At 37.1% G+C, this 24998-nt stretch overlaps 1 protein-coding gene across 2 annotated transcripts in view; it reads right to left on the bottom strand.

Moving 5' to 3' along the window:
• The window catches only part of dntt (deoxynucleotidyltransferase, terminal), a 109044-nt gene that overhangs the window by 2731 nt on the left and 81315 nt on the right, over positions 1-24998 (bottom strand). The window lies entirely within an intron of this gene.

The following is a 24998-nucleotide window of genomic DNA, read 5'->3' as shown; positions in this document are numbered from 1 at the left end:
TGTCATGAGAGTTGGCTCGAAGTTTTAGATAGTCTAATTAGACACACAGATATGAGCCACGATCATGATGAGACACATTTAGGTTGACTGGAAGATTTATGTATATTTCCCAGGATGATTTTACTTCAGGCTCATTTAAGGTGTTCAGAAATGATTTATTTGTCCCCGTAAGTGCTTTATCGCAGTGGATCTGGAACCAATCCCAGTAACACTAGGTGTAAGGTGGAAGAATTCACCCTGGATGTGATGCCATAGCAGTGCACACACTTCATGCACAGCTAGGGGGATTTTAGCATGGTCAGTCAACTTACCAACAAATTTTTGGAAGGTGGGAGGAAATCTGGAGAGGAAACCCACACAATCATGGGGAGAACATGTAAACAGTAATCCGAGCTTTGGATCGAACTGGGTACTCTGGAGCTGTGAGATGCCAATGCTACCCACTGCAACACTGCATAGAGATCCAGATATAGATATAGTGCTGCATAGACATCCAGATATAAACCAAAATAACCCAAAACAAAATCCAGAGAGAAGCTATAGTTTGCGTGATCATGTTAACAGTGAGGTCAACATTCAAAAAACCAAAGACACTCCAAGAACACAGTCATTGTGGATGTCATTACATTTGTGTCTTTGTGTCACAAAAAAAAGAGGAAAAGGGAGAGTAATATATTATAAATTAGTGGTTCTCAATGTGGGGTCCATGTTTTTTTTTATTTTGTTACACAAATCACAACCATTATTAATGTTATTGTATTTATTACTAGGTTCTTGTAGTTGATTGGTTGCTTGAATAACTCAAACATGTAGGCCTATAAATAATGTCAAGTTGGATCTAATGGGTTCTGTTGGTGGAGATTTCATCATTAAAAAGCTCTATGGCTCCAATAAATAGCTGGAGTATTATTGTACATAGTTAAATAATGAGCCTAATATTGTAATAGATGGATGGTAATAATAATGGGTCTGTGAAATTTATTTTACAGCTAAAAGGTCCCTGGCTGTAGTAATAATATATAGTAATAGAGAATATTCTCTGATGCTGTAATGCCATGTACAGACAGATATCAGTGGGCCTAAGGCAAGGCTGATGAGGCCAAGAGGAAACTATAAATCTGACATATCCTGCCTTGAAGTGTTAAGCTGGAAGTAGAATGTCAAAATGAGGAAAAGGATGAAGAAGGGAAGAGGAAAAAACAGGAAAGCTCATCTGTCGGTGAACAGACAACAGGAATGATAGGGTGGTGCAAGAGCTGGGAGAGGAACTGCTCCAGGCATTTGGCTTATATTGTCTAGTGAAGGGTTGTTTAAAATGCAAATCAGGTACAGAATGGTCAGAGAATCATGACTGTGCTGTGTGTGTGTGTGTGTGTGTGTTTACAATGGTTTGCGTGCGTGTGTTTCCAATGGTTTGTGTGCTGAATGAGCACAGGTAGAGGACACCTGGTCTCTGACTGAGTAAATATCACTCACTGGTTATTTGTACTTCATTATAAATCAAAAGATCACACACTGGGTAAATTATGCTTGTTAGTAAAGTCATCATGAACTCCATCTCATCCAACATTCACTCATTCCTCCTATTATCTAAACTGTTCATTATTTTGCTAGATCTTCTTTTTAATAGACTATCCTCCCTCCCTCCATCATTTTCTTTCTGTTTTTCGCCCTGAAAAAAAGGTTTGCTACAATCCAGAGTTTCAAACACATATATTCAGTGTATATTATATTATACACTGAACACACCATTGGAGAAGAAGATGATTACAGAAAAAGACTTCTAAAATATATTGTATACTGTATATACATGTAATTCCAGTAATAACTATAGAAATAGTGATATTAAAATTAACACGGTACACAGGAACGATAAAAATGGTGATGTTGCCCTGAAAACTGTGTGCACTTCAAGTTTTACTATCAAGATTCCTTCTGTGGCTGAAACTGTGGATCAATAGCTTGCGTTTAGTTTCAGTTTGTTTTGCATATACAGCTCCTCCAAAGATGCTGCTTGATTCAACTGCAAAAGTTAATCTAACTACCAGCCTAAATATTTCTGCCCTTCAACCATTTATACAAGTGGTACGGTGATGCATTAGGTCGCATTGCTGCCTTACAGCTCCAGGGTCCCCTGTTTGATCCTAAGCTGAGGTTACTGTCTCTGTGGAGTTTCTGTGTATGTTCTCCCTGTGTCCATGTGGGTTTCCAATATATATGTAATGGGATGTTTAAAACAGCTGAGCCGTTAGAATTTGCACCCAATATCTAGTCTTGCTGTACACACTATACGCATGTTATATAAGGTAGTCAGTGACCTTAAAATAACAAGGTTATTTTGTTTATGGGCTAACAAGCTCATTTTCATGCTAATTCAATAACAATATCATGCAAATTAATTACGTCCATTGGAAAACTACCTCAATAAATTAATCAACCTTTAATCACCTTAGATTCATCATGTAATTGTCTGTTTAAACTTTACTTACAATAAAGCCGGTTTGTGGGTTTACAGGGATTATTAGCAAACTGAAAGGGTAATGTGACTTATGAAATTATGTCAATATAATCAAGGAGGAGCAACCAAATAGAGTTTAAACAACACTAAGGGGACATATTTAAATGTGCATGACACCCATGCATACTGTACAGCCATTTATGTTTAGCATAAGATTTTAATGGCGATTGTACTTTTGACCACCACTATCTGCAGCATATATTATTGCTGTTAAGGGGGAAGTGAATTTGCTGTCAATAATAGATAACTAATCAACAGTCTCTCTTAAGAGCCAGAGTTGCGAGATGTTTTTGGGTGGTGTGAGAGCGTGGCACAAGACACAGAATCAGGAGTCTCAAGACAACAGCCTGGCAACCATGCAAAAATATTTGTGAAAATTGAAATGATAACATAAAAAGGAGAGATGTTATTTTCCATTCATCAAGATTTGATGAGATCTGGAAAGCATGTGTCAGGACTTGACAAACAAGACACAGAACACTCACAGTTGGGCAGAGTACTACTCGGTCCAACTAACAGGCAAACAGAGAGCAATTTTGGAACTGATTTAAGCAGCAGTCAAATTAGGCCTGATTGTGGACCAGAACTGAACTGGGCAGCTGAACTGAGACAAGCCCATTCCCTAAAATCCTCCAACAATCTGGCTAATACTGAGCTTTGGAAAAGCTTAGAATTAATTACTGGGCAAAATACAATGCTAAATCTACAGCACAAATACAAACAGACACATCTGTGTCCACACAGATCTGAATTAAGTTTATTTTACCCATTTTATTTTCTCTGACTGACAGACTGACTGACTGACTGACTGAATGAATGAATGATTGACTGACAGAATGGCAGACTGAATGACTGACTGACTGACTGAATGAATGAATGATTGTGTGACAGAATGGCAGACTGAATGACTGACTGACTGACTGACTGACTGACTGAATGACTGACAATGAATGATTGACTGACAGAATGGCAGACTGACTGACTGACTGACTGAATGACTGATTGACTGACTGACTGACTGAATGAATGAATGAATGAATGATTGACTGACAGAATGGCAGACTGAATGACTGACTGACTGAATGACTGATTGACTGACAGAATGGCAGACTGAATGACTGACTAAATGATTGACCAAATGACTGCCTGACTGACTGAATGACTAAATGACTGATTGAATGAATGACTGACTGAATGAATGACTGAATGACTGAGAGACTGACTGATTGAATGACTGACTGAATGACTGATGGAATGACGGACTGATTGATTAACTCCCCATGAAACAATCATGTGTGGGGATTCCTTGGAACCCACATCAATAATGGCAGTGTGACCGTTTAATGGAACTCTGCTACGGTGTTACATTTTTCCCACCAATATTCCAAAAAATCCCTCCTCATTCTCACCTCCTGTGCTTTAAGGTTGCTACAAAGATATGAACAACTTCTCAAATGTCCAATCAGTCTTCAGCCCATGAGTACAAGTAGTCAATCCTAGAGCATAAACTGGCTTTTGTCAGAAGTTTTGAAGTATTAATGTAATAAGTTATATAAAGTGATGCATGTACATATGGGTTTATGCGTGCCAGAGTTTGTAACTAGATTATCATCACTGTTATGCCACTAATAGTGACTTTTAGCACTTATCTAGCTAGTTTACTTGTTATCATGCATAAGCTTTGGAAGAACAAACAAATTCTACCAGCCTATCTGAGATTTCCTAAATGTGAGGTGTGTCTCTGATTTCATCCCACACACATGAAATAAGCTGTGCTGTCAGTAGGAAGTGAACAAATATACAAATTGCAAACTGAACAAATAAACAAATATTTCAGTTGCCTTTTATACTTAAAATAAATGTTACCTGTTAAGCTTGTTACGTTCACAGGACAATGTAACATTTCAGTATGTCTGAACATTTAGTCCTTCTTTCTGTTTTTCACTCTAGGCACTGTCTTTGTACTCTGATACTGTAGGTCTTGGTTTTCAGTACTCTCTTTGTTGTTCAGCTCTGCTTTAAGCTACTCTGCTGTTAGGACTCTGGGGCGGGTGCACTCGCTGCTATAAATCCTTCCTCATCACTAATTGATTCTGCTTCTGTTTCTGAACCAGGTATGTATTCCTTTGTGGTTTTGCTTTGACTGTTTCGAAGCTTCTCGGCGCTCTTTTCTTCCTTAGGCTCCCAATGCATTTGGATATTTTCTTCCCAAAGTCATGTTACTATTGCACTTACTTATTAAACTTGGTTGGGTTTCAGACCATCTTTGCTGAACATCCAATACAAATGATCTGTTATAGCATTTCATGTTGGTGCTTCATGGCCAGCCTACACTAAAATGTTATCCGTGGCATTCTCAGCACCTTCAGGTTCTTTCAAATTCTGTGCCATAGAAGTCTGGAGCAGCTATGACACCAAAGGGATGCCTAAAGTTAATTTGTTATAATGGTACCATCCAAAAGATGTGTTAAACACTCTTTATCAGTTAAATCTTCTAAAACCCATGAATGTTAAGATCTATATTCAAACCCATTTGAATATAGATCCAGGGACATACAGTACTTGCTAAAAAAAACTCTATATTTATTGATATTTAAATATATATCAATATTTTCTCTTCAAAACTAAGCCTATGAATAATACTTCATTGTAGACACACTGACCTTTTGAGAACTGCTGATGCACTCTGCTCAACTGGAAATTTTTATTATTTTTTATTATAAATGTTGCTTGGCCTTTGACTCTATCTGGTGATATTAATATGTACATAGCTAACACTTTGACCTTCTCATACTTTTATCAGTTATCTTCAAAGTAACCCTGTACTTAAAAAAATAGTTTGCGTTGGTCTTTTAGATGGTTGATTCTGACTACATGAATTAGTATTTGGGTTAATTATGTCATCTCATTATGTAGCATGGTAGCACAGAAGATAGCATTCAGTCTTGAGCTTGGGTTCCCAGATATATGGAGTGTCACAGGTTATCCCTGTGTTCACATGGTTTTCCTCCTGGTTCTACCAGTTTCCTCACAAAAACAGTAGGTGCACTGGCTACACTAAAGTGCCCGTAGGTGTGAATGAGTGTGCAAATGTGTGTGCATGGTGCTTTGCACTGGAGTTTGCAATGGATCCCTATCATCCAGGGTGATTCCCACATCGCACCCAACGTTTCTGAAATAGGTTCTGGACCACTGCAAACCCAACCAGGATAAAGCAGTTACTAAAGATGAATGAATGTTATTGTACTGCTGGATTCACAATGTTCCATTTAAAACAGGATGGCAAGATGTATTAAAAAGTGATCTCACTAGGCTTGAACCTATCATATCCAATATGCAAAGTATCAGAGAATTATGTTTGTGATGAACAAAATTACAAATGCTATATTTTGACAGGCTTCACTAATAAACAAATTGCTGAGAATATGAAGATGACAATTGAGACACTGTTACGGAAAATGTGTTTACCTGTATCAAATGCTATCAGCTAACTAGCCAGCTAGCTAGAACGTTGCATATAGTAAAGTAACAGTGCTGTCAGTAAGCACAAATTAATAACTGAACTTTTCTTATATGTCAACAATTCCTCTATTTTGTTGAACAAATGTCTCCTCTTCAGATGCAGTCTGATGTTCAGCACACAGGATTGATTGTGACCTATTGCATTTTTGTAATAGTACACTGGAGAGAGTGGGTGGGATTGTATGAACACATAATGGCATTTCCAATTTGCTCATTGTATTAGATCATTGTATTAATTATGAGCGTGTAGATATTCCTAGGCCATAAAGTAGTTTCTTGGCCATAAATCCATTAAACAATTTAGAAATCTACATAAAATTGGTTTAAATTACACATACCGGGGTGCTTTAACTTTTGCAGGTCTTCCTAAAAGATCATGTTACACTCAAGTAAATATTTTCTTGGCCACTTTTGCAGCTGTATGTACACCTGCCTTTTTCAGTTCTATTGTTCCAATGGACAGTACATTGGTCTTAGTTGTCACCATGGTGACTGATCTTTAGGCTCTACATTCTGTTTGTTTACAGGTGGATTACATTTTATCATAGTGGTGCTTTCAGTGACTCAGTTTGCTCACTTGCCCATACACTAGAGATTTCGTAGCTTTATGTTTGTTTGCAGACCAAATGCATTCCTTTTTGGCTGTATTATATCATTTATGACTGAATTTTGATTTTGTGTTTGTGCAAAGGCACTTTAAATTTTATTTCATATCTTCATCTTCAACATTATCCCCAAACTGAAGTCCTTGTGGGGGTGTGAATTTGAATTCTACCCCAGGACTTCCTTTTGAACAATAACCCATCAGCAGCACTGAATAAAGATAGACTGGAACACTGATCCACCTCATTACACCTCAGTATAATACCCAGAAATTCACAAACATCTGTGAGTTGACCATTAGATTTCCATCTACCTGGATCTCTGATCATCAACTTCAGAGTCTACTTTGTGACTCTGTGTTCTGGGTGATCCTACTTTGATGTCAGTCTGCCTCTACCGTTGCAAGATGAAGATGCATGAGAACTTTGGACTTTGTGCAAAGCGAGTCATAAGGTATTGTCCATGAACCTTGGAGAAGCTGACTCAACTGAGGCTACAGCTAGACCTTCGGCAGGAATCTCACTGATGTCCGTAAACACAGAGTCACAAGACTTCATCTGTGATCTCCAGAGAAGCAGACGTGGCATCACAATCTCCAGGGACGTGTGCAATGTGGAGTAAAAAAACAACCAAACAGACACTGGATTGTAAGTATAAAGCTTCTCTATGCACCTTCCTCAAGGTTGGCATGGTAGTTTTGCTAGAATTAATATGTTACATAGATCTACTCTTTTGCCGACTTCACACAGTAAGATCCAAACAGCTGCCTATACTCTCCATGTATTTCAATCCATATGTTATTACAAATATATGTACATATGTAAGAATCAAAGATTACAATTTAGTTTTAAAATGGCAAATAAAAAATTGTGCCATGTCATGGGTGTAGTAAAGGGGAAAAGTAAAGAACAAAGCCATGGAGAGGCCAAGTAAAGAATCTTTATTCATGCTCTCAATTTAGGTTTTAATTACGGTAATTGTCACAAATTAATAAGATTGTGCCCACGTTTTAGTTTATTTATGCTTTCCTCCAAAAATAACATGCCCACGCAGCCCCCTGGTAGGTTACCAGGAACAGCGTGCCTAACAATTAAGAGAATTTCATTACATAATTTAAGTACTGTTAAAAGCATTATTTAGAAATTTAGTTCAAATCAGCATACTGATGACAGTAATATCTTGTTAGAGTGCTCTTGCTCACAATAATACCGTGAGAGGCAGGTGCTCTCACTATGTCTCCATGACACATCCCAATGAAAAAGTATTCTTCAGTTAAAGAATCCAACAAAAACTTGTGAACTACACGTGCACTGTAGCCTAGCAGCAGATAACTGTTTGGGCACGCTGTCTTTAAAGGAGAGCACAAAATGTGGGCACAATTTTATTAATTCGAAACTAGAAAAAGCAAACTGAGAGCTTGAAATGGGTAAATTGACTATAGCCACATTTTCATGACCTCAATTTTGTTCTTGTAGCCACTTTAAACTAATTTTTGCTCACAATTTAGTGCATTTCCATACAACAAAACCCTTTTCATTGCCTCTTCAGAGCTCTGTATAAAGGTGTTGCTTTTCACAGTTTCCAAAAAAGATATGTAGTTGGCAAACATGTTAGTGGCTATAGGAAAGTATACTTCAGACTGCAGTTCATATTGGAGGACTAAGAGAGAGATCTGAGATATTCACCAAAGTCATTACACAAAATGGATGCCAGTAACAAAGCTCTTTGCCCTGACAGCCTCAAGAGAAGTGCAGAGTCAATGTGGCTATTTTCATTACTTTAGTTTGAATTGCTTATTATATGCTTACGAGTGTTAGCCTGCAAGCCACTGAGACAACCTGGCCCCAGATTTCAAAAATTATTGGCACTTTTAAGATACTTCGGGAAGTTCGGGCTACATGGAATCATTGGCTGCCTGAACATGCTCAGTGGAGGACATTAGCTGTTGCCAAATATGCAAACAGCCAAATACCTTAAATTTCAACAGGAGAGAGATTGACAAGGCCAACTCACCTTCAGTAGAAAATAGTACCAGTTTCATTTGCAGGGATATGGCAAGACTCAAACTGGAAGTCTCAGCCAAGTTACATTTTATTTTTTACCAGGGGCACAGTCTCTGATTTCTATTTAATTAAGTATCTTACACTGAACCAATTCATTCCTAGACATATAGTTAATTTTCTTTCGACTGTTTTATCCTTTCTTACTATAGAGCCACTTTAGCAATGGCTGCAGGTGAAGTGTTTGATTTCGAGTACTGAAAAGAGACTCAACAATGTAGTTATTTAAATTTCTCATTTCTCAGGAGTGAATGAGATTATTTTCTTTGTTTTATTTTTACTCTTTAAGGCCAAATCCTTGCTTCAGACATCAGAGAAAACAGAATGCTGGACAATATGTGTCTGAGTCAGAAAGATAATGAGTGAGATTGTATGTATGCCCATATGCCTAAATGTCTATAATTATACTGTATTAAATTAGAGACCGTTACCTCTTTCTATGAACATAAAGGTTTATACACTGTCATCTCTAGTAATAAATTAAAAACTTTAAATATTTTTTTGCCTAAATTAAGGATATCAGGCATCAATACAGGCACTAAAATGAGTCCTTCTTGTACATGGCTCATTGTAGGATACTATTTCTTGGAAATAGTACAAACACATTTCTCACAATTCACAACTGATTAAATTTGCACACTGCACTGTCACATGCACGCTTGAAGACCTTTTTCTTTTTCTAAACTTGACGTACACAAAGTATTGCATGCTCTGGCTATACTATAACATTTTTATTAACAGACCACTTAATAGCCATTATAAAACTACTGCTTACAGCATTTCCAATACTTGAAAAAACTTCTATTCTTTACTTTCAGCTTTAGGGCTAAAGAGTTACAACAAGAATTTCAACCACTTCTGGGGAGATTTCTGTGAATATTTTCATGACTTTGGATTTTCAGATGATGCCAGATGATTCCAGATGACGTCATTGTACTTTTCAACGCTACTGAGAAATCAGGCTCTGGCATACAAAATTTCAAAACTAATATAGAGAGTTTTCGTCTGGTGCTCATATATCACCAATCAAATAGATGCAAATAAAAAGGAAGACACCATCTGCACACTCAGACATTGTGACCTCACAGAACAAGCATTATAATGCTTTAAACACCATTTCCCAAGCTCTTTGCTTGCCCAGAAAAGGATTTATTAAGGATTACTTCTGAATTATCCTGTTCATCAGTGAACTTTGTACTACTCCAGGACTCTACATTAGGCAGATCAACCTTCCCACATTGAGTTTAGTTACACCTCACATCTAGCACACCTGATTCTCTAATACAGTTGATCAATCTCTTGGCAATATTAGTTAGAACAGTTTTAGCCAATTTGAACTAAACCAAACTCCTTTGTAAGAGGATTTGTGGTAGTACACTACACTTTCTCCCTGTTCTCTTAATCTCTATAATGGCCAAAAAAGTAATTACTCTATTTCAAAATATTATAGAAGAATCACATAAGTGGTACTCCCAAGCCATGATATTTTTAAATCACTTTTAATATGTAGAAAGAATTCACTGAGATCTGTTTAGCTTGCAGGATTAAAGGCTCGGGAAGACTGTGTGCAAATTAAACTGCAGTGTAAAATAAGAGCATTTCCCATGTTGGACGCAGTTACTTTAAAGATGATCATCATTCCATTTCAGTGCTTTACTTACTAATCAAATAAAGAAGAAACAAGGCACTTGTTTTACATAAAAATAATAGTGAATATAGACATGAAACATGAGAAATGAATATAAAGCCACTAGGAGTGTTTTATACAGAGTGTGACAGGGCTAATTAGGGAAATTAAGAAACGGATGAATACGGCTCAGCAGAGAAAGAGCTGAAGTTTACAATTACTTAAACACATTAAATGTGTTTAACATTTGAAATACAAGCTAACATATTTTCATTTACGTTTAGTTATTGGTAGACATTTTTATCCAGAGCAACCTAGAAAAGGTGTAAACTGCTGAGGGTGCAATGATATAAAAGTCAGATTTGTAAAGATGCATAACCTCAAAGACTAGCGAGTATACTGATGAGTATAATGATACAAGTGCTAGAGTTACCGAGTCAATAAAAAAAAGGAAACTTTCAAACCATATTCAAAACTAAAAATAGGTTTGCAGAGGTAGAAATGCCAGCACTGTCAGCATGGTCTGTGAATGGTCTCAACCTCAGGTACATCACTCAGCTATACTTATAAATCAGTTCACAACTGGTCTTAATTAGACATTTGTGCAGGAGAGATTTTTCTTAATATTTTCTTAACTGAAAAAATATAAAGAAACTTGTAGCCAAATTTAAACTGCCATAACCCTGTCCAGGCAGTCACTAAGGTTGCTGTAAGTGCATTGTGCAGTGCTGCACATTCATTATAAGCCTTTATATCTGACTGCTCTGGCTAATTTTTTGTATCCCGCGGGATCCCAGACCTGATGCATACCTCGAGGCATAACCAGATGCCATGTTAAACTTTCTGGCAAGCGTCTAAAAAAATTAACAGTCCACCTTCTATTTTTAGCCTTATTTGTATCTGTTTAGAACATATTATCTGTTCATTCTGAATAATGTTTTCATATTTGGTTACATCCCTACAAGGAAGTAATACAAAGTAAAATGAATACAGAAAGTATTGAAATGAAGTGCAGAGAATAATAATAAGATAAGAAATCAGAGAAGGCTTATCCTAGACCTCTGTGAAAGGAATGAAGACAACAGGACAATTAGGAATGGGAAGCGCAAATCACCAATGAGGAGCCAGGACACTGAAGCAGTGGGATCTTTCTTTTGATGCTGTGAAGTATAAATCTGCACAATCTAGTGGGTGACATCATGTAATTGGAGAAGCTGAAATTGTCATCTAGATTTATGCCATGATTTTTAGCTCCTGGATAAAGTGTGAGGGAGTAGCTGGTGATTGAGAGATCCATCATAGGGAAGTTCTTTGCTAATAGATAAACTTCTGTCACGCCAAGACTTCACTTCAGATGATGGGACTTCATCCAGGAAGAGACTATTTGTGACACTTAGGAGTTTGATAGAGAAAAAGAGAACTAAATTTCAGGGTCATCAGTGTAATTGTATTAAGAACAGTCATATGATATAGGATGTTAGAACAAGAGTGGACCAAGAACTGAACCTGTCCATACTTTGTGGTAGGACCAATCTTGTAAATTGACAAAAAATGTAAACTGAAAGTTAGAGCATAGTGCTTGAAGCCTACAGCATCAAAAGTACAGATAAGGATCAAATGTATCAAAGGCATCTGGCAGGTCAGGCAGGATGAAGTTCGCAGACTTTTCCCTGGGTTTGTGTAGTGTGTAGTGGGGCACTTGTGTTCAGCATTTATGTTGTAGGAACCAATAAAATGTACACTGACTTAAGCCAACTGTCTATCAGAGGGAGTCATGACATACTGTAATCATGGTATGTCAGCATCCTAGCTCCCACGTTTACAGGATTTGCCCTGCACATGGCTGCCATCATGGTTTTCTTAAGCAAGATGCCCAAATCCCTCAAAAGAGGCTTATCCTTGGCTCCCAAGTGGCAAATCCTGATGATGCCACAGTCATCTGTGGCCAGGAGCCAAGGGTGCAAAACTGGCTGTGATCTGTGGATGGAAGGGATGACATACTCTCTCACCCATCAATCACAGTGACACTAGTCAATCACAGGCATCTGTGTGCTCATGTATGTGGAAGATAGCGCTCTCCTTTGAGTGTATTACTCTGCCCGGTGATGCAGCATCAACAGCAGTCCAAAAACATGTGGTTGGCTGGCTTCATGTGTCTCGCAAAAAGGATGTGTTAGCCTTCTCCCTCCTCGGTTGGTAGCTGCCATGTGATAGGGGAGAGTTGGATAGTGGGTGAGAATTGGTTGGTTGGTGAACAAATTGGGGAGAAAATGTGGGAAAATCCAAAAAAAAAAAAAAAAAACTTAGTCAGTACAGTATTCTGACCTTAGAACTTTAGAATTGTGGTGCATAAGCTCTTTCACAACAATTTTGAATTCATAAAAACAGAAGTAGGGTGCACAGTGGTCATTGACTTGAGTGTGAAATTCGTTTCCTGCAGTATGGTATTAGGAAAATCACACATAATTGTTTTCCTGCAGCTTTAATTCTCTGACCTCAGCCCAGATACAAAAATGCTCAATTGTAAAAATGAGCATATGCAGTGGGCTTTTAAATAGCCACTTGAATAATTATTAAATATAATTTTTCAGACACTTTTGAGTAAACTCTCCTAATTGTTAAAGCATTTGATTTAGCCTTAACAATCAGTGTGTAATCAAAGTGGAATTGTGTGTAGGTTTGTTTGATTATGTAATTTAAGTACAAGAAGCAGGAAATGTTAATATGTGTGTATATGTGTATTTAAATGCCAGAAGTAAGAAGATAGTGTAGGTGCTCTATATTTACTATGGACTATATTTAATATGCTCGATGATGCGCTAATATTCAACACAGAGATGCTCATTTTTAGAATTTCTTTCTACAAAAGATTTGAACTCTCACATTTTCAGAAGATAGACACATAGACACAGGCTAGTCTTCCCAACCAACCCCAAATGTATGTTCTCCACTTCCTGGAACATAAATACCCTGTTGCTGTCATGTTATTATAAGTTTTTGAAAAGTTTCTTTTTTGTGTAAATGCAACATCTTAAAAACTGTTCAGAAACTAATAAGCTTTGTTACTCATGTCTCAAGGACAGACAACGGGCTGAATCGACAGCCAAAATACACATTCAGAACCGGCTCCAGCCACCAGACAGTCATGCAAGTCCATAACCTTCAATAGGATTGGTTCAATTCACTGCGCTCTTAGTGCACACAAGCACTAATATTTTTCATAGATATGTCCTTGGCTTTCTGCCAGAGGAGAAAAAGATGTGTCACTCATTCCACATTTAGGGCCATTTTTTCAGTTTCTTTTATAATGATTCATACAATAAATGAATATAATAAAAAAAAATCTATATAATACTTCTATTCAATAAATCACAGATTTATATGAGTTATGAGAACCTGATTCAAGTACAGCAACCAGTCAGAGCTGTTAAAGAAAAGAACCTGAAAAGATCCATTTCATGATCAGTTGTGAATTGCAAAACAAAAAAAAAAAGGAATGGCAGTGTGTGTGTGGCAGTTATACAAATCATAGTAGGGATACAGGAGCATGATAAAGAAACATAGATTGAAAATCTATGGCAAGACATGAAATTCCTGTTCACCAATGTCCTCCATCCAATCTGACACAGCTTGAGCAATTTTGTAGCCAAAAGTAGTTCAACTCGGGAGGGTGAATACTTATTTAACCATCAAATTTCTGTTTTTTGTTTCATTGAGTCATAATAAAAGAAATATTTTGCACCCTCAAATGTTACAAAAATGCTAAAAATCCCAACTAAGTTCATTACAATTCTCCCTTGTAACAACACAAAATGTAGAAGAGTTAAAGGGGGGGTGAATACTTATGCAAGGCACAGTATTGCAAAAGTTTTAGAGACTCATGCTTCAGTCGGAGTCAGCTGAACCTAAGATGCTTTTCATATGTGCTTCATTACTGTTGTTATTGGAATGAAGACTTTCCCCTTTTTTTCCTCCTTATAAAGGCAATGCTCTTAGACCTCAAGGCTATGTTAGGACAATGGAAGAAGCTTTGTTACTGAAAAACTTTCTGCAAAAGCCCTGGATGAGAGGTCTAAGAACCCTAGCACTGTTTGGAAGTCGTTACGAGCGCCATTATACAGCACTATACAGCTCTCACTAGCAGAATGGTAAAAAAGGCTTTCATCAAAGCTGCGGTGGTGTGCAAGTCTAGACTCTGAACTGAAAGCTGCTGGCTGCTGCCTTTCATACCGCAGACATAATGAAGAAAAAAAGACAGGAAAAACCTCCAATTAAAAAGATGCTGAAATGCCTAATGATAAAGCTCTAGTCTATTGAATGCCCTCTTGGTTCAGTCGCATAAAAAGAAATAATCAAAATGACTTGCCATGAAATGAAACTCCTCTGAATCGTATCTCCTCATTTGTGTGAGATGAAATGAGTTTGTGGTAAATCACTGAAATAAAGTAGTTATCCAAACGCTGACTTGTTTGTTCCTGATTATTTACTATGAAGTCATATTTATTTGTTTGGCCTTTTGACAAAAGGAAGGGAATATGGAGTGGATTACACACTAACACCCATGTGCACAGCTACTACGGGTCAAGCCTTCTTCAGCAATAAAGTGATATAATATTGCTACTGAAATTGTAGCACATATTGTTACTGCTGCTTTCTTTCTTATGGTTTTATTGCCAGGCAGGGAACCTGGATGTTGGGAGCAGGGAAGTGATAAATTGAATTGTCTTTTGATTGCTTTAAAGCTAATTTGTCTATATTGCTGGCAGACATGGAAAAGCTGATGAAGGCAGAAAGCAGGAGAAAGTCGATTAGACACTCAGTCTCTCTGTTCTCTCTGATTGAACAGCTTCCTACACATACACACACACACACACACACACACACACACACAGGAAAAAAGATACAGTTCCCTTACTAATCAATGCTATGATTACAGCCAGCATGGAAATAATAGTCACAGCTATAAAACCGGGCCAGTGCTTTGCTCCTTTCAGTCTATTTATAGTGTCTTACACCATGACCTTCTTACCCCCTCTCTAGATCATTTAAACACTCTGATCATAAATACATGGCAGTTCTGATCAAAAGAACAGAGGGTTTTGGATAAAACAACTTTGTTTTGTTTGAAATGTTATAAAAGGTCAAGGTTTGGATCAGGGCTGTGGTTTGAGTTTATACCTTTTCTTACAACTTTATTTGTATGAAATCATACAGAGTCCAACCTCATTTGCTTTGCGAGAAAACAGCTTCGGCGAGATTAGAAGAATTGTAGATGGCAGATCACACAGTGAAAATCACAGAGTAAAAATTTCACACAGTATTACTACCTCTCTTTGATGGATGTGCACTGCTTCGACTGGCACTTCTCATCCGTCAGATTTTATTCTAGTCAGCAGAAAATGTAGATTGATAACTTTTGACAAGTGGATTTATCGTTCCTACGCTTAAGTTAAAACATCTCAAGAAACACGGCTCCGTTAGGAAATTGAAATTGAAACAATCTCTTGCAGGGTTCTAAATAGAACCTCTACAGTTTTTTTCTTTTTCTTTTTCTAAAATAGTACTGCAAAGTGCTAGTTCAGGCATGGTGGCACAGTGGGTTGCACTGTGGGTTGCACCCAGGTTCAATCCTGAGATGGTGTTACTGTCAGTGTGGAGTTTCTGTCCTTGTTCTCCCTATGTTTCCAGTTTCTGGTTTCCTCCCATGCCCAAAAAACTCCTAGGTATAACCCCTAGGTTTATTACCTCTAGGTGTAAATGTAAATGTTCATGGTGTGCTGTGATGGAAAGGCATCCTGGTATACTCCCTCGGTGACTCAGTCTCCAGCTTGATGCAGTTATTGCAACCAAATATTAGGTTTTATTTACTTCAAGGCTATCTGTTCCAATACTTGTGCTCAAAGGTGCCATGTTCTAAGTTATTTAACACGTCTAGATGTAAATATCCGGAAATGAAAGCTGAAATTCTGATCTGCTGTCTCATATTCATTTTTTTTTTTAATCTCAAATCCAAATGTCTTCAGTTTATACCAAAAACATTTTCTCGTCCCAATCACCATGCACGTAAATACAATATGACAAGCACACATGCCCCGCCCTATTTTTTCTGTCTGCTCTCCATTATTCCTCTTTCTCTCTCACAGAAACATCAGTACTCAGTATTCCCTTTTCTTTCTTCTTTTTGGCAATATAAGTGGTCTGCAACTTTGCAAACGTACGATTAGGAGGTAAATGAATGGTATTAAATTCTGTTGAAATATATACTGAATATATATTTCTATAAATATACACTTCCTCATCAGGTCTCTGCACAGTAATGGAGAAGGATGAACTTGCAACATTAATAAATCTAGTGGGGTGTTTGTAGCCAAATAATGAAATGCTGCTTTGCTTCACATGACCGGTAGTGATGCATTGTTACTGCCATGCCAAATAATCAGCCGTGCTTTATGTGACAGACTCATTAGCTCTTTGGTTATGTGTATTTTTAATTCATGATGTGAAAATATGCTATTATTCACTGCACACTGTGAACCAGCACTTTAATTCATTCATCTTCAGTAAGCGCTTTATCCTCGTCAGGTTTGTCTCGTATTCATCTTTTGCTCTCAAACCCTTGTAGGGAACGGGACATGGCTGAGAACTCTTCAAAGTGCTAGGTGATGCTATAGTGTGTATGAGTGTGTATTTTCACCTTTTTAATTAAAACAAATAAGTGTCCGTCACATACACCATAGCTGTTTTTTGTGTAGCAGCAAAGCAGCATTTTATTAATTCTTTTTAAACACTCTGGCTTTCATTAATTTTGGCCCTCACTTAGCCATCACTTCTTCTCACATACTTCTCTATTATTATGTTATTGTGTATTGAGCTTGTTGAACTCCTAATGAATTGAATATCAGGTATAGATCTCTTAATCCTACATTTACAATGTTGGAGGCCACTTATGCGGCTGTTAAAAAGGGTGAAAAGAAAGTACTGATTAGTACCGATATTTGTGTAAGAGGGAAGGAGAAATAAAGGAGACAAGTGTGAATACATATGTGGCTGAGAGGAAGAATGTTTGTGGTGCATTGTTTTCATGGTGAAACTGTATATGGCATAAAACACACCTGTTATAGGAAAATATTCATCAATGCAGTGGTGGTGTGTTTTTTGACCATCTATAGTCCTATTTAACGCTGTTAAACGTCCGCAAGACAAGTTAGTTACTGTTATCACTTACATTATAGCAGCTATTAACAGTCATTCCCTCACCAGCATCATTGGTTTCTTAGTTAATAAGACAAAAAATGAGAAACCAGAAAGTGTAATGTACTTTGCGGAGAAGAATTCTCGTGGTGGAAAACCTACTGATCATTACAAACCTCTAACGAATACATGTTTTCTTTATGTGTACAAACTCTCATAGAAGTCCCCATGAATGATTTAAAGATACCGCATTAATATATGAGCACATTAATTATAACTTGAATTACAGCTTGCACTACTGTCAGAGCTGCTGTTATAGAAAATTCATCAACACTGTCTTACCAATCATATTCAAGAATTCAACAGGGCTGTGGTATAAGGAGTGTATAATAAATAAACTCCATATAAATTAAAACTTATGAATAAAAAATACACATAACTAATGAAGAGTCTGTCACATAAACCATGGCTGATTATTTGGCATGGCAGTAACTATGCATCACTACCAGCCATGTGAAGCAAAGCAGCATTTCATTATTTCTTTTAGAACACCCTGCCGGATTTCATTAACGATGGCCCTCAGTTAGCATGTTCAGCCTTCTCTGTTATTGTGCAGAGACCAGGCTTTTCTTAAGAGAGATAGGAGTCCCTTGCTCAATGTGTGCGGAAAGCACAGGCCTCTTATGATAACAGCAAATTAAGTTTCTCTTGCTCTGCTGAAGCCTGTAAATAATTAATTGGTTTGTTTCCAAAGTAGCTGGTTTTGCATGACAAATTCTCCCAACTGCCCCAGATGTGGGCATTGAGTGGTACTGCCTTCACTGTTTCAACCCTGAGCAATGCAATATATTCTGGCTGCACAGATTTGGGTTTTATTATGCACTGAGCTAAACTATTGCCAAGTGTGAGAAACAGAGGAAGTTGGAATACTAAAGGTGTGGAGAAAGAAAATGGGGATGAGAGGACAGAAACCGTGCGTTCACCTTAGAGACAGATGGGAGAAGAAAAATTGGGGCTGGCATGGTGGAAAGGAGGGGGGAAGTGGAAGGTAATGATTATACTAATATCTGTAAGACAGGACTGGTAGATAAATGTGTGACAGGCTATTATGAGAGCCAGACTATGTGTGTATGTGTGTATGTGTGCATGTGGGACAGCAGGCAGCAGGAGACGCTGAGTGAGGGAGACGCACAGCAAGAAAGGAAGAAGCAACAGGGCGGGAAAGACAGTGAATATGGTAATGACAGTAGTAATATCCTCTACAAAAGACTGGCTAGCCGATAAACATGTGTGACAAGTAATTATGAGAGAAAGAGCGCATGGGCAAAGGACGGGAGAGTGAAAAAATGAGAGCGAGAGCAAGAGAGAGAGAGAAAGAGACATGGAAAGAGATAATGAGGAAAGTAATGATAATAGTAATATCTCCAGTAAGAGAGTGTCGAGTTGATAAGTGTATGTGAGTCGCAGTAATGAGAGTGAGAGAGAGCAAAAGCTCTAATTAAGCTATGCAGTTCAATGTCTGCTCCAAAACTAATTCCACAGTCATGCCTCTGTCCACTCCAATAAAAACCCAGAAAGAGATCTACAGAATTTGACATAGCCAGCATTACACTGCAAATCTGAACAAACATTCACTGTAAACCAGATATTCCCGAAACATGCAAGGACAGGTGAATACTCAACAGTTGCTAATGTGTTCTTTTTTTGGATAATTTTAATATATTAAACACATAAATAACTGGTTCAGATAAATATTTAAGCAGCAAAATCCAAAGTTTATTGAAAGCTTGGTACAAAATCATAATCTTGTATTCACAATAGATTTACAATGTCGGCATTAAATTGCACTGTGCTATGACAAAAGGGGCTACACAACACGTCTTGTTTACTTTTGTGCTTCAGAGACCCCCTAAATATGAGTCATTTCCTGACCTGGGACAAACACATAGAGAGACTGACGTGAATTAATCATGGCCTTTAGTGAAACGGGATCTCCAGCCGTGTCTCAGTCCTGTCACCGCAATCACTGTGCACATTAATACAACATGACAAGTGCAACAGCCCAAATTCAACCCTCAGCCATTCTCCCTCAGCATTTTTCTTCTCCTTTATTCCTTCTTCCAGTACTCCCTTTTTGTCCATTTTTATTTTTTATTTTCTTTTTTTGTCATGATAACCACTCAGAGATTGCTAGTGTAGAATTAGGAGGTACGAAGGCCAGGCATTATAACCAGTTTGAGTGACAAAAAGAAGTGCTAGCTGCTATAAATATTGCAATTCCTTTTTTGTCACTTCAGACCCTTTCACAGTTATTCAGGCTTTTCCTCTTCTCTTGTGTTTGTGTAAGTGTGTGTGGTGTGTGAGTAATGTATTAATTATGACTACGACTATTCATGCAGCAATCCTGTATACTAGCAATATATTAAACTCCTATTAAATGTTTATTTCAATTAAATGTTTACTTCTCATTTATATCATAGCATTACTCTTAGTCTCTATTTTATTGTTGCTCGCTTTAATGTTGCTTTAATGTTATATAGTATTACATTTGACACCAAAGAAATAATAAAGCACTATCTGCTTCTTCAGTCCATATTTTCTAGTCCCAAAAGGGAGCACGTTAATGGGTTCTTTAAGTAGTGTTTTAGGCTTCCTGAAGGGGTTCATCTAAGAAGCCTTTTTGAAGGGTTCTACATAAAAGACCAGAAGAACAAACAGGGTTCTAGATATACCTATTGTTCTAAGAGTACAGGACGTTCTGACCTACATGGGAACAGGTACCCAAGCTCAAAAATGCAATTACAAAGACAGTGGGAAAAGACCATCAAATCCATTCCAAAGTACAACGAGTGACGGGGATATTCAATTAAAAGATAAATCCGAAAGGAATAAAAAAATTTAATCGAATGAATCAAATAAAATGATATGATTTACCATTTGAGAGATCAGATTTATGTTTCATGCCCCTCAGTCCTTCAAGACAAAGGAACAAAAACAGCATGTATCTACAAAGCCTTTCATAGCAGAGACAGAGCTGCTCATTTTACGCATGCAAGAAATAGAGATTTCATACCCACGCATTATTTCACACCCACATACTACCAACCCGTGTCATACCAGTTTAACGCTCCATCCGTCACGCACTGCTCATGCACCATCAAATTTAACATTCTCTCCTCTACTTCTTACACTCCTATTACACCTTCCTTAATTGTTTTGCTGACCTCCATGGAATAAATCCCTACAAAATGACTGGGGCTTGAAATGAAAGTCCAATTTCTCTCTTTATAATTCCATTTTGGAGAAAATGTGAATTGGATATGGGGAGTCATTTGTCAGGGCTTGGCATTTTGTGTGTGTGTGTGTGTGTCTGTGTGTGTTTGCGTGTTGTAATATTCAGTCAATAGCATAGCTCATAAACCTAGAAAACTATTAGCACCATACAGTTTCAGGTTACAATCCAAAAACTGCACGAGCAGATGGAGAGGACATTGAATTTTACTGGCTTGTTTCAAATATCTAGGAATATAATATTAAAGATTTAGCTTCAAAAGTAAGAATTAAATCAGAATTTTTCTATCAATCCAATTTCTCTCTATACAAAGCTGTCGATATGAAGACAGATTATAATGGGGAAATAATTTACACAAATGCTTTTGATGTATATTGCTAATAAGGCAACATGATACCTACGTAAGCTCTTATGTAAGCCTGCCTAGAAATTTCAAAACTTATTCAAACAGCTAACACCTGAGTCAAGTGACACTTTCTGAGCTAAGTGCCAAGTTCAGGAGACACTATACTGGAAGTTCTCACCTTCATTTTTCCAATTAAGCTCACTTGGCAGGCTGTGTCACACCATTTCCACCATTAATTCCCAGAAATACACTGAGCTACTACGTCAGTTATGACATTCTAATCTAAGGCAGCCCAGAAAGTGTCATAACACTACATAATGTCTAAACAAATGTCATTCAACTCATGTTATATCTGCCTGATATCAACATTGTCTAACAGTCTTTATGACATTATGCCAAGTAATCTTTATTGGATGTATTTAGAGTTGGCAACTTAAATGATATATATACACATCAAAATATGCATCAATATTTTTACCCCGAATGCAGGTGGTTTAAACACCAACCACATGATTAAGCTGATTTTATGGGCTGCCAGTTCCGATTATTAAAATTACCTGCATTTGATCACCCTGTGCCCCTCCCTTTAAGCCCAAAATTGCAAATGAAAAAGCAGATTGCTTTTTTTCTTTGCTGTTAAATTCAATATGATGAACCATAAAAACAAGACACAACTGAAAAAAAAAAAAAACAATAAAAAGAAAGACTAATATGATGATATATAATTGAGAGGATGGCAAGCATTCAAATAAACATCTAATAGTCCTGGTTATTATTATTATTATTATTATTATTATTATTGTTTTCACTGCAACCTTTGTTTAATTTAACAATATGGCTTCCACCCTCATTATTTCACAGCTTATAAAATAGCACTTGATCCAGCACATCCTTTTTTTTTCTTACAAAAAAATAGGCCTAGGCAGGGGTGAAAATGCTATTGTTGAGAGTTGCAACAAGTGACTATATTTTATACTAGATAATATTTATTTTATTTAATATTTATTTATTTATTTTTTATATTGTATGCCAATAGTTAAATGTACATGCAATTTAATGTAGCCCCGAGATGCTTAATCATGGCCACATTAACTTGTGTGCACAATTAACAGGGGGCACACGATAAATCATGTTCATGAAAACATAATGTGTGCACACGGTGTAGGCTATTTTACCCTGCGTTTAATTAGTAATTCTGAGTGGCCAAATTATTAAAATAACACCAAGTATTTATTTGGTTACAGCTCACACTAAATTCAGGGTAATTCATAATTTTACCTATATAAAATCCAGTATTTGAGATAAGCAATGTCTCCTCTGTTTGAAAAAATAAGTCTCCTCTATTTGAAAAAGAAACATTTTTCTTGGCCTCAAATGGTATTAATATTTTTTCAGTGCGTTTACAGCCCAAAACATGAATTTCAGGGTGACATACTGTGGTTACATCAAACTGTCAGACACTGGAGCTGGACTTAATACTGCTCCTCTCTCGAGCCAATATCACAGCAGAAAAATCGACTTAAGTTCAAGGACAGAATGGCGTATAACTGAGACATGCCTTTGCTTTTGGCAAGCTCCACCCATGCACTCAGCTCCTGCACATCTATCCAAATAGCACGTAAGACTGCAGGCACATCTGAGGTCTGAATACTGATGCGGGCATTTTTGGTATTAAGTCCTCAGTATGTACGTGTAACTCAACTCTGAATACCATGAATTATGTCGCTTTATGTCAGAAGTCATGAAGGGTTGTTTAGCTGCAATGTAGCTTTATAAGCAATGCTCTTTAGGAAAATATTTCACATTCATTTTTTTTACATGGTATATATGGCATTGCTGAGATGTATGCTTGAAAGACAATCACTCTACTTTCTTTTTACCTTCTCTTCTTTCCATTACAAGAACGTGTTCTTGTAGTGGAAAAAAATCATCTGCTTACATAACAACTTCACAGCCAGCTAGGAATATTCTATTCACGTGTTCACATTCACTCAAATAAGCATTAAAAAACCTGCACTTTAATGTCTCCTAAAGCGATCTGTTTAGGACATGGCCCTCTTAGATAGTACAGTTCTGAAGATCAATCATGTTCTGTCTCTAGGCTGGCCACACACTGAGATCCCATCTCCATGCCTCAATACTACGATTAGCACAACGGGAAAGTGGATGGCACACCACATAATGTCTGACAATGATCCCTGGCCTTCTTCCACTTTACAGGATGATCTGAAGACAGAAGCAGAATAGCAGCACACCTCCTGCTGAGGAACATTACCATACACTCACTCAAGACTGCTCTGAAAAATCGAGCCATTTTGCAGACATATTGTGTGTAATACATTATTTTATCAGTAGGCTGGAGTGGAACAGGCCTGCCGCCTTCAGTCAAAATATATCAACACTATGTGCTGGCTTTGACTACTCATCTTGAAGACTAATAGACAGTACAAGAAAAGTGGGCAAAAATCCCAAATGCCCAATGTTCATTAGTTTTTGTAAAGCTTTTGGCAAAAGAAAAAGTTTGCGTTATGGAAAATCTGGCTCACTACTGCATCTTTTTGACATGTTTGTAGAGCAAGTTGGTTCACTGACAAAAAAATTACACACTGTGTTGGTTGAATCCTGCAGTGAGAGATAAAAATCTTCTAAATAAAAAAAAAATTAAAGAATCTCAAGCTACCAATGTGATTGATGTGCTAAACAGGAACATGAAACTATGAAGTGTTTCATAAAACTATGAAGTAATTAAGTTTTTGATTTTAATAATGACCACACTTACGCATTTACACACGTATACAAAGCTATTCAGATTATGAACCTAGTATTTACAGAAGGTACTTCCAGAAGACACATGACAGCTTGTTCTTTAAAGAAAGGGAGTGTGCTATCATGAATAATATCATGGCTGTTTGTTTTTTTATGGTGGGGTGCGTGTGATTGGGGCTGTGATTAGGTACCAGGCACAAGCCAAAGAGCCAAAGAGCCAAAGACAAGTGTCATAGATCATCACAGCTACAATGTTGTTCACGATAACACATGACCTGCAGTGTTCTATTGCTTTCATACAGTGGTTTACAAAGGAAGGACAACGCTAAAGCAAAGAATCTTTAAAAATTGTTACAAATCTCTATTTTTAACATCAGCCAGTTCTTCCTCCACAAATTAGTTTCAGCTTAACAGCTAATATAGTTACTGTGTTTAGTAGAAAAAGACTAACTGAGATTATATTCTTTAAACAATACATTACTTTACTTACAGGTAATTATTGTTCCAACCTCTGTGGAATAAAGCAGTATTGCGTTTGTCCTGCCATCTAGAAGCAAGGATAATAAAATGTATGGAGAAAGTATTTATGAAAACATTTTTTTTAATATGGTTAAATTATAATATTATGGATAAAACTGCCATGGGCTGTAGTTTGCCCATCCCTGATCCAAATTCTCAACTATTATAGCTACTCAGCAGTCACAGTTACAGCTTAAGCTACTCTTTTTATAATAATAATAATAATAATAATAATAATAATAATAATAATAATCACACTCCACACTCCAATTATGACCATTAACATTTTCTAACATTTTAAAGAATGGAGAAACAGAGAAATTATTTAGTACATAAGCAAAAAAAAAAAAAAAAAAAAAGATATTTGATTTGACACTTCAAATGAACCTTATTGCAGCTTTTTAAAAATGATGGGTGACTAATGTTTATTCATGGCTAAATTATTATAGACTAGAGATTCAAGATGACAATCATTTCACTGGCATGTGTCACAGTCATGCACAAACATCTGTTGCCATTTTGGAGCAGATTTTGGCTTTATTAGTTAATGGATA

The sequence above is a fragment of the Pangasianodon hypophthalmus genome, chromosome 3 (assembly GCF_027358585.1).
Source record: "Pangasianodon hypophthalmus isolate fPanHyp1 chromosome 3, fPanHyp1.pri, whole genome shotgun sequence".
NCBI lineage: Eukaryota > Metazoa > Chordata > Actinopteri > Siluriformes > Pangasiidae > Pangasianodon > Pangasianodon hypophthalmus.
The sequence above is the reverse complement of the archived record's forward strand: the minus strand, read 5'-3'. Positions and strand labels throughout refer to the sequence as shown.